Genomic DNA, 10,507 nt, shown 5'->3' with positions numbered 1-10,507 from the left:
GCACACACTTAAACACGGCCCAGGCTTGAATATCTGGTTGTGTGAGCGCTCGCATTATGCAGTGATGGCGAGCAGAGGGAGGGGGAGGAATCCCCCACAGAGCTGACTGGGGATGCTCTCCCTCTCGGGGAGCAAAATACAAAAATTGCAATTGCATGTGCCCCCCCCCATGTGTGGGGGGGGGCACATGGTGGGGCACAGCATGATGTTGGGGGGGTCAGGGCCCCCTCTGGCCCCCCCCTAGGGACGCCTCTGCTATGAAGTCTATGGGTATGCAAAACCTGCTTGAAGTAGATCAGGAGGAGGTCAACTGCAGATCTAATGTACCCATCAGTAAATTCTGAATGATTTCATACGTGTTTCATACTAATGCTATCGACACAAGTCCAAAGCCCAGTGACACAGACCCTAAAGCAAAACACAGCTCAGTATTTTCTGAAAAGCTTCTTACATCTCTATGATGTCTGGAGCACTTCTATATACACCCTGCGGAGTTCAGTCCATTATGGATATTGGTCTGTACAGCAAAGAACTCCTCTGAATGAGGGGAAAGGAAATGCCAATGTTGGTCTGACCTTAGCGATTTGCAGATGACAAACACCATTCATTGTAAAGATGAGGGAAGCCCATCAAACATTCTGACATACATGAAAGGGGCAGCGGGAGAGCTGTGTCTATTTGGCGCAATGGGTCATCATCCACCTGAAGAAGCCCAGCAGTTGTTTCCAGAATATGATAGTGGTGTCCATGATGAAATGAGATGTTAAACGTAGGTATGGTATAATGTCTTTTTTTACAAATCAAACTATCACTTACAAATAAAATAAAACCCAACAAAATTAAAAACCTTCACCTTATTGCAAATATGAAAAGATGTAAAAGTTATCCTTAAAAAAAAAAGCAGAATTATGTTGTATAATATGATAATTGCTGTATAAATCCTATTCCTACAGAAAACCTGTCATAGAATATGGCACATTGTGTGTATGACCTCATTAGCCGTGTATCAGGATATCAATGTTCTTCTGACGAATGTACAGAGAAACTAATTGTCCCCCAATAATAAAGGGAAAGGCGGCTCACTATTCATGGCTGGCAATAAACGAAACCTGTGAGGATGGAGATATGAGAGATGCCAGATTGGATTGTTTTTTTAGGAGTGCAAGTTCTGAGGCCGTCACCCTGATCCTTGAATTACTATCACCCTGATCCTCGAATTACCATCATCCTGGTCCTTGAATCCACTACACACAACTCCCTGACCTGACACAGGCACACAGAAGGGAATTATGACAGCATGCCTGTTCCAGGTCACTGACTCATGATGTACTCAAGCCAAGATCATGAACGTAGAAAGGAGTCTACACCCATAAAACAGATCAGAAATGGTATCTCTGGTGATTCTATCCTCATGATTTTACAGGGGTCCAATATATGCTCCCCATCATTACTCAGATATTACTGCAGGCAATGCTGTATCCTGGCCTAGGCCAACAATGCCCAGGCCTAGGCCAGTATTTTGAAGGGGGGCAGCACAGAAAGAGTCTCCACCAGCTTGCGCTACAGTTAAGCCTCGTACACACGGCCGAGGAACTCGACGTGCCAAACACATCGAGTTCCTCGGCCAGTTCAGCCCTGAAGCCGCCGAGGACCTCGGCGGGGCGAGAGCTCCCATTGAACAACGAGGAAATAGAGAACATGTTCTCTATTTCCTCGCCGAGCTCCTCGTCGGCTTCCTCGGCCGAAAGTGTACACACGACCAGTTTCCTCGGCAGAATTCAGCCAGAAACTCGGTCGGAAGCTGAATTCTGCCGAGGAAACTGGTCGTGTGTACGAGGCCTAAGTTATATCTTCTTAGTCCTTTCCATAGAATTATCAAAAATGTGTTGCCTATAGTTTTACTTTACACCTTTTCTTTTTCATTTTATAGCCCATGTCAGTTTATTTTTTACCATCCCTGTCCCATTGCAGAGATTTCCCTTCACTTCCTGCCCCATAGCTAAACAGAAAGTGAGAGGAAATCAATGCAAATTAAGGGAATTCATTTCCCACTCTCTCCCCCCCCCCCCCCCCAGAACTAGTGTCCCCACTCGAAAATTTCAGGGCGGGTCATAAACAGCAAGGGGTGTGGCCTTAACAATTATGTGGGTCATATTTAAATTAGGGGGGGGGGGGGTGCACAAGTTTAGTCAGGCCTAGGGCAGCACAAAACCTAAATACACTACTGACTGCAGGGCCTGGGAAGTCAGATGCAGAGTACCGAGTACAATGATGGTACTAATCAGAAATCCTCAGCACTGATCCAATCCGTTAAATCTGTATATGAATATTTATTATAGTCCTTTATAGGAGTCACATTGTCAGCCATGATGATTTGATCAATATGGGGAAAATACTTCTCTCAATCTTCATACAATTGATGTACCACCCTGGTTTTATATTCAAATTTATGAATACATGACAGGTTCTCTTTAAATTACATGACATTAGGTGTATTAATGAAAGCAGACAGAAGCAAGTGCAATAGGCTGAAAGTGAATGGAAAGAAAATTCATCTGCTCCTCTTCCTGCGATTTCCTCCATTGTGTACATTCAGACTTTCTGGTTGGAGGAGTCAGAACTGGCATCTGAAGCTGTAAAAGAAAGTGGAGCAATTTAGTCTGTATGGAGATCATAGGCAATGATGATCATCATATAATGCTATATAAAGTACAGAGCGAGAGAACATCCTTCTGGCACATGCTTTTTTTTATTACAGAGAAAATTCTGTACAGAGAGACAATATTGGGGATCTCCTCAGTTATTCCTATCATATAATGTAGGTAATGATAATAAAAGTTACTTGTATCACAGAATAAGATTACATTATGGTCTACTGCCCTAAGACAAACCATCTATTTTGTAAGTACTGGTAGTGCAGTTAGGAAAAATTGGACATGCAGTTTTTTATAAGAATGAATTTGCAACACACGCCATATGCATTGTAATGTGCTGCAGTGCATTGTCCTCTACTGTGAAGTGTGTTCAAAACAAATGGCACCACAAAACACTGCAGTGCATGCGTTGCACTAAACCAGGGGTCTCCAAACTTGTATCACAGAATAAGATTATCTGCAAGACGTCTCACCTCCTCACATATTCTACAGTCCAGAGTTTGACAAGTTTGCATGGAATCTATGAGCCAGCTAAAAAAAGTTAGGCGCCTGAAAATGCGCCCCGCCGAGCTTGTGCGCAGAAGCGAACGCATACGTGAGCAGCGCCCCATATGTAAACGGTTTTCAAACTACACATGTGAGGTATCGCCGCGATTGGTAGAGCGAGAGCAATAATTCTAGTCCTAGACCTCCTCTGTAACTCAAAACATGCAACCTGTAGAATTTTTTAAACGTTGCCTATGGAGATTTTAAAGGGTAAAAGTTTGTCGCCATTCCAAGAGCGGACGCAATTTTGAAGCGTGACATGTTGGGTATCAATTTACTCGGCGTAACATTATCTTTCGCAATATAAAAAAAAACTGGGCTAACTTTACTGTTGTCTTATTTTTTTAATAAAAAAAAAGTGTATTTTTCCCCCAAAAAAAGTGCTTGTTAGACCGCTGCGCAAATACGGTGTGACAGAAAGTATTGCAACGACCGCCATTTTATTCTCTAGGGTGTGCTCCCCCACCGCACGATTGCGTCGGTCCGCGGCTTTGCTGCCTTCTGCAGGCACACTTCTGCAGGCACACTAAAATTACAGAGAACAGGACATGATGGGATACTTACTACTGGTGGTCTTGTAACCTTTTCCCTTCTCTGAAATATATAAATTATTGTGTTAGAAACAGGAAAATATTAAATAAAAGCTCATCACAATCTGTCATAGCCAATATCCAAACTTTCAGAATTTTGAGGCTTGAAACATCCATAGAAGGGATATAACCCATCAGAAAAGAATACAAAACAGACTAATATAATTACAAATGGCTATAAAAATAAAATAAAAAGTTGAAGAACGGACCCCTACTTTCTATAAATGACACTATGGATGCTGATAAAATAATAAAGAGATAATATCACAAGAGAATGCTGGAGGCCACCATTGCTGAAATCTTCCTTTGAGAATGCTCATTCCCTGGCTGTCTTGCTAATGTTTGGCTTCAATGCTGTCTGAGTTAGTGACCCAGAACAGATACAGTTATGCCCTGTACACACGATCAGAATTTCCAGTGGGATAAAATCGATGGAATTTTCAATCGGAATTCCGTTCAAGCTGTCTTGCATACCACTGTCTTGCAAAACACTACGACAAGCCGAGAAAAATTAAGTTCAATGCTTCCGAGCATGCGTGGACTTGATTCTGAGCATGTGTTTTTTTTCTCCGTCGGAGTTCGACACAGACGATCGGAATTTCCAATTTGATTTTTTGCCATCGGAAAAAAATAACATGTTCTATTTCTAAACTCAGACGGAAAAAAGTCCAATGGGGCCACACACAGTCGGAAAATCAGATGAAAAAGTTCTGTCTGACTTTTTTCATCGGAAATTCCGATCGTGTGTACAAGGCATTAGTTATGGAATTGAAAACTTTCCTGGCATTCATTTACAACATGCTCGTTCCAGGTTTGTGACTTCCCCGCCAACGCCTCCTGGATGACCCCACACCCCTCTTTCACTTCAAATATTTTCCTGGTAGTGGGTGGCTCTTGATGATACAGATATCAGCACTGACATTAAAGGGGTTGTAAAGGAAAAAAAAAATCCCTAAATATATTCCTTTACCTTAGTGCAGTCCCCCTTGACTTACCTCATCCTTCCATTTTGCTTCTAAATGTCCTTATTTCTTCTGAGAAATCCTCACTTCCTGTTCTTCTGTCTGTAACTCACCACCATAATGCGAGGCTTTCTCCCTGGCGTTGAGAAAGCCTCTTGAGGGGGGAGGGGGTGAGCAGGAATGTCAGGACGCCCACTAACACACAGCTCCTTTCTCTATCTGCAAAAATGAGAGTGTCCTGACTTGCCTGCTCGCCCCCTCCCCCCTCAAGAGGCTCTCTCCACACCAGGAAGAAAGCCTTGCATTACGGTGGTGAGTTACAGACAGAAGAACAGGAAGTGAGGATTTCTCAGAAGAAATAAGGACATTTAAAAGCAAAATGGAAGGATGAGGTAAGTGTAAAAGGACTGCACTAAGGTAAAGGAAGCTATTTAGGGAAAGACATCAGTGCCTCTTCCTGCCCCTGCCTCCTACCCTGCATTCACAGTATGTCCTCAGTCTCTCAGGTTGAATGAGAAGTGCAATTTCACCCGGAATACTGAGTGGGACGGAACCGATTGGCACCTCGCTTTGGTGCTTCCGCCAAACAGTGCTTCCTGCCCCCCAAACTGTTCCAGCAGACTGAGAGCCAATACCAGCTCTTTACCCTTTACCCCAAACATTATGCTGTGTAAAGCCAAAAGAATGGTTGTTTATTGAACAGAAATACAGGTTTTTGTACACCTCAAAAGTAGGACCACATGCGCGGGAGTGACTACATCGCGGCTCCAGCCACTAGAGCCGTGATACCCGGAAGACACGTCGAGGCAACATGTCAGCTACCTCGGCGTGGACCAGGTGAGTTACGATGCCTTGTTCTAAGGTAAGTATTTCATAATGAGCTAGTATGCGGTGCATACTAGCACATTATGGCTTTTGCCTTACAGGTGACAAAAAATAAATAAAAAATGTTGTTGCTTGAGCTGATTATATTGCCATCTGCTCTCACAGTGTGACGTAGTCATTGCTGGTTTGGGCACAGAGACTCCAAATATATATATGGATCCTCCAGTTCCCAGAGTCTGTGTTTTGGATAGACATGGACTTGAATCCGAAGCAAGACCACTTCAGGGGTCCCCCAGGCACACATCTCCCAAAAAGCAGTGTTCCCTTAAAAGCCCAGGCCTATAGTCAGTGGGTAGGAGGCCTGCCCCTAGTCCCCTCCCAAAGCCTCTGTTCCAGTTTTGTCTGTCCCACTGAGGACATCTTCTGGCAGAAAAGAGGTACTGTGGGAGACAGTGGAGGGCTGAGTACAGGACCTAGACTTTAAACCAGGGATATGCAATTAGCGGACCTCCAGCTGTTGCAAAACTACAAGTCCCATCATGCCTCTGCCTCTGGGTGCCATGCTTGTGGCTGTCAGAGTCTTGCTATGCCTCATGGGAATTGTAGTTCTGCAACAGCTGGAGGTCCGCTAATTGCATATCCCTGCTTTAAACTTTGTAGGGGGGAGGGCAGCAATGGTGGCTTCCTTAATTGTCACTTTAAAATGGTTGTAATCCCAACCACACATCTTGCACCTACAGGTAAGCCTAGATTAAGGCTTACCTGTAGGTGTAAGAAATATCTCCTAAACCTGCACGGTTTTGGAGGTAATTGCAGGCGCCGATGTCTACGGCGCGTGCAGGCGCACTGAAAGTGCAGTTTTTCTTAATGGCATAACCAGGGTTAATGCCATATTCCCGCGCATGCGCTGGGATCTCCCGGTCCTGCGCACATGCGCGGGAGTGACGTCATCGCCGCTCCACCAATCACAGTGTCGGCGGCGGAGGGGGACGAGGAGGACTTCGGGGGCTGCGATATCAGGTAAGTGCCACATAATGAGCTAGTATGCTGTGCATACTAGCTCATTATGCCTTTCTCCCTTTCTCTTGCAGGTTATTTTTACTTCCTCTTTAAGCAATCAAATTCTTCTGAGCTTCATTCATTTATACTGTGAAAGACAGGAACATTTGAGAAAAATAAAAATTTTAATCTGTCACTTACTCTTGTAGCAATAGATTCCAACACCAACAGCGACAGCGATGAAGGCAACAACAGCACAGACAATGCCAATAATCATTGCATATTGGGTGCCATTGTCAGGTTCTGAAAGAGAGATGCATGAGATGGTGGGAATACTGAGAGAGAGAAGTTCAGGAGAAGATACTCTATAATAGAAGACATGTAATAGTTAGACATTATGTACACAGATGGGAAGAAACCGTATACAGTATATGCCCAGTGTAAAATTCTGGGTGTTTTCCCACGTTATACTCTTATAAATGTTGATGCTTCTTTGCATCACGGTGTACCCCTTCACGTATGACATAATTACCGTACGCTGAACCTCTGTGTACCCGTATGCATTGTACGCACATCTGTGGGTAAATGCTGCACAGAAGCACCAATGTTGACAAGCAGAAGGCTGCATACAGTCAACCACTACAATAGCAGGCTGTACACAACACATGAGGCTTCCGGGGTGCGGGAAAACTACTGGAATTTTATGCTAGGCTTGTCTTCACCTTCACAACTAAAATCAGCTGACAATTTCTCTGCCAAGGCTGTTTGAGTACAAATATTGTACATCATCCGACAGTAAGACCTTGTTTACACTTGCAGTCAGGAGTGCGGTTGAGCAGCGTTATCCTCCTCCAACTGCTCCTACTAAGGCCACCATGACAGCAAGTGGGGTGAACATTCCGCAGCCAAGATGCTTTGCATTGTGGTGCAGCAAAATTACTAGTAAAAAAAAAAAAATATTAATAAAAATGCCATAAAACTATCCCCTATTTTGTAGACGCTATAACTTTTGCGCAAACCGATCAATAAACGCTTATTGCGATATTTTTACCGAAAATATGTAGAAGAATACGTATCGGCCTAAACTGTTTTATATATTTTTGGGGATATTTATTATAGCAAAAAGTAAAAAATATTGAATTGTTTTCAAAATTGTCGCTCTATTTTTGTTAATAGCGCAAAAAATAAAAACCGCAGAGGTGATCAAATACCACCAAAAGAAAGCTCTATTTGTGGGAAAAAAAGGACGTCAATTTTGTTTGGGAGCCACGTCACATGACTGCGCAATTGTCAGTTAAAGCGACGCAGTGCCGAATCGCAAAAAGTGGCCTGGTCCTTTGGCTACAAAATGGTCCGGGCTGAAGTGGTTTACTGATTTTAGGTACGGTATCAATCTTTAGCTGAAATTATACCCTGAGCTGTGTGTGACGAGCTCAGTGTACAGTGCAGACAGACAGGACAGCAACTTTAATGCAGAAGAGACATAGTGGTGTGATTTACTAAAGGCAAATTGCTTGTTCACTTTGCAAGTGCAATTGAACTCTGCAAGGACATTTGCTTAAGAGCTTAGTAAAATGAGAAGCTTCACTCTGCAAAGAATACCCAATAACATTTGTGTTTGCACATGATTAGATGACATAAGTCCCTCATTTACTAAGGTCTGGAGTAAATCCCCTTGCAAAGTGGCCAGTATATTTGGCTTTAGTAAATCACATTTTTTTTTTCACACTGAAGTTACACTTAAACTTATTTTTTAGTCATGGTTACTGGAGGTCCTGGCTGCATTTCTCCTATAGACATGCCTGTAGCTTCCCCTTGCCTTATGTTCTTACGTAATGTAATATTTAAAAAAGTGACTGAGATAATAGTTCTGGATTATAGGGGGATAAAAAAGACAGTGCTCCACTAATATTAAGAATAGACAGAGTCAGGAAAAATTTAAAGAGAAGTGCAAAACAAATAAAATTGATCAATAATGCACTCACATTTAAAACCATAGAACGTCATTGCTAATGAAACGCGCAGGGTGGAGTCACGGTGGGTGAAGTCTCTGCGCACCGATTGCAGAGCCCATCTTCAAACTTTCTAATGTGATTTTCTATTTTCTAAATGTGAAGGCATTATTTTACTGAATGGACTTTAACAAACATGCTGGACTACGAAATACCTCTGCCTTTCTTTCTTTTTGACTACTACCCATTGGGAGTTCTGATGGTCACCATGGTAGGAACAACTACTGAATATGTTTGCCCAAGGGAGAAGTTGAGAGATGTTCCATTTCTGAAGGAGATGTTTGTGTTTGACTGTGCTTTTTGACTGCAAGCTCAAAGGCCTATGCAGCTTGAGGGTGAAGGCCCGTGTCACAGATCCTTAGGAGCACCATCTACCATCCATTTAACCACTTAAGACCCAGGTAAAGGACCTTGCCACTTTTTGCGATTCGGCACTGCGTCGCTTTAACTGACAATTGCGCAGTCATGCGACGTGGCTCCCAAACAAAATTGGCGTCCTTTTTTTCCCACAAATAGAGCTTTCTTTTAGTGGTATTTGATCACCTCTGCGGTTTTTATTTTTTGTGCTATAAACAAAAATAGAGCGACAATTTTGAAAAAAAAAAAAAAATGTTTTTTTTACTTTTTGCTATAATAAATATCCCCCAAAAAAACAATTTATTTTTTCTCAGTTTAGGCCGATACGTATTCTTCTACCTATTTTATCGATTGGTTTGCGCCAAATTTATAGCGTTTACAAAATAGGGGATAGTTTTATGGCATTTTTATTAATATATTTTTTTTACTACTAATGCCGGCGATCAGCGATTTTTTTCGTGACTGCAGCATTATGGCGGCACATCAGACAATTTTGACACATTTTTGGGACCATTGTCATTTTCACAGCAAGAAGTGCTATAAAAATGCATTGTTTACTGTGAAAATGATAATTGCAGTTTAAGAGTTAACCACTAGGGGGCACTGTAGGGGTTATGTGTGACCTCATATGTGTTTCTAACTGTAGGGGGGCGGGGCTGGACGTGTGACGTCACTGATCGCCTTTCCCTATATCAGGGAACAGACGATCAGTGACATTGCCACTGTGAAGAACGGGGAAGGTGTGTTTACACACACCTCTCCCCGTTCTTCAGGTCCTGTGACCGATCGCGGGACACCGGCGGCGATCGGGTCCATGGTTCCCGCGGTCACGGAGCTTCGGATGGGGTCGTGGGCGCGTGACCCACGGCTGGGCACTTAAAGGGGACATACAGGTACGTGCCTGTGCCCAGCTGTGCCATTCTGCCGACGTAAATGTGCAGGAGGCGGTGCTTAAGTGGTGAAGGACTTACCTGATCAATTTTAATTGGTATGCACCTCTTTGTTCATATAATTGTGTTTATATTGTAGCCTGCAATATTGTGTCAGCTGCTCACGTCTTATCAATTAGAGCCTTAGCGCAGGTACCATTTGTGATTTAATAATTTTGGATTGGCAATTCTATTTTCACGACGTTGTGAATATGAACACAGAGAGGTTGATTTACTAAAGGCAAATAGCCTGTGCACTCTGCAGTTGCTCCAGGGCTTACTTAAAGCGGAGTTCCAACCACAATTAGCATTTTTTAAATGTATGTCCTTTCATCCTGCGTTTTTATAATATAAATCTGGTCACTTACTATTTTACAATCCGCCGCCGATCCGCATAGATATTCAAAAAAGATAAGTTTATAAAACTATGTCTACACCGTTGTCATTTTGCTTGTGGGCATTGTGAAGCGTACAGGCACTTAGGGCCAGATTCACAGAGCAGATACGACGGCGTATCTCCCGATACGCCGTTGTATCTGTTGTTCTATCTATGCGACTGATTCATAGAATCAGTTACGCATAGATAGCCATAAGATCCGACAGGTGTAATTGTTTTAGACTGTCGGATCTTAA

The 10,507-nt window shown here is 43.0% G+C and overlaps 1 pseudogene across 1 annotated transcript in view; it reads right to left on the bottom strand.

Annotated features, from left to right (window-relative positions):
• Positions 1 to 2,309: 2,309 nt before the first annotated feature.
• The window catches only part of LOC120914274, a 58,859-nt pseudogene continuing 50,661 nt past the window's right edge, over positions 2,310 to 10,507 (bottom strand). Inside the window, exons 5-7 of the transcript XR_005743650.1 lie at positions 6,778 to 6,879; positions 3,765 to 3,794; positions 2,310 to 2,633 (exon numbers count right to left, since the gene is read on the bottom strand). The product of XR_005743650.1 is annotated as a class I histocompatibility antigen, F10 alpha chain-like (transcript). The remainder of the gene's footprint in view (positions 2,634 to 3,764; positions 3,795 to 6,777; positions 6,880 to 10,507) is intronic.

Source organism: Rana temporaria, chromosome 9 (assembly GCF_905171775.1).
Source record: "Rana temporaria chromosome 9, aRanTem1.1, whole genome shotgun sequence".
Taxonomy (NCBI): domain Eukaryota; kingdom Metazoa; phylum Chordata; class Amphibia; order Anura; family Ranidae; genus Rana; species Rana temporaria.
This window is presented reverse-complemented; position numbering and strand designations above follow the sequence as displayed.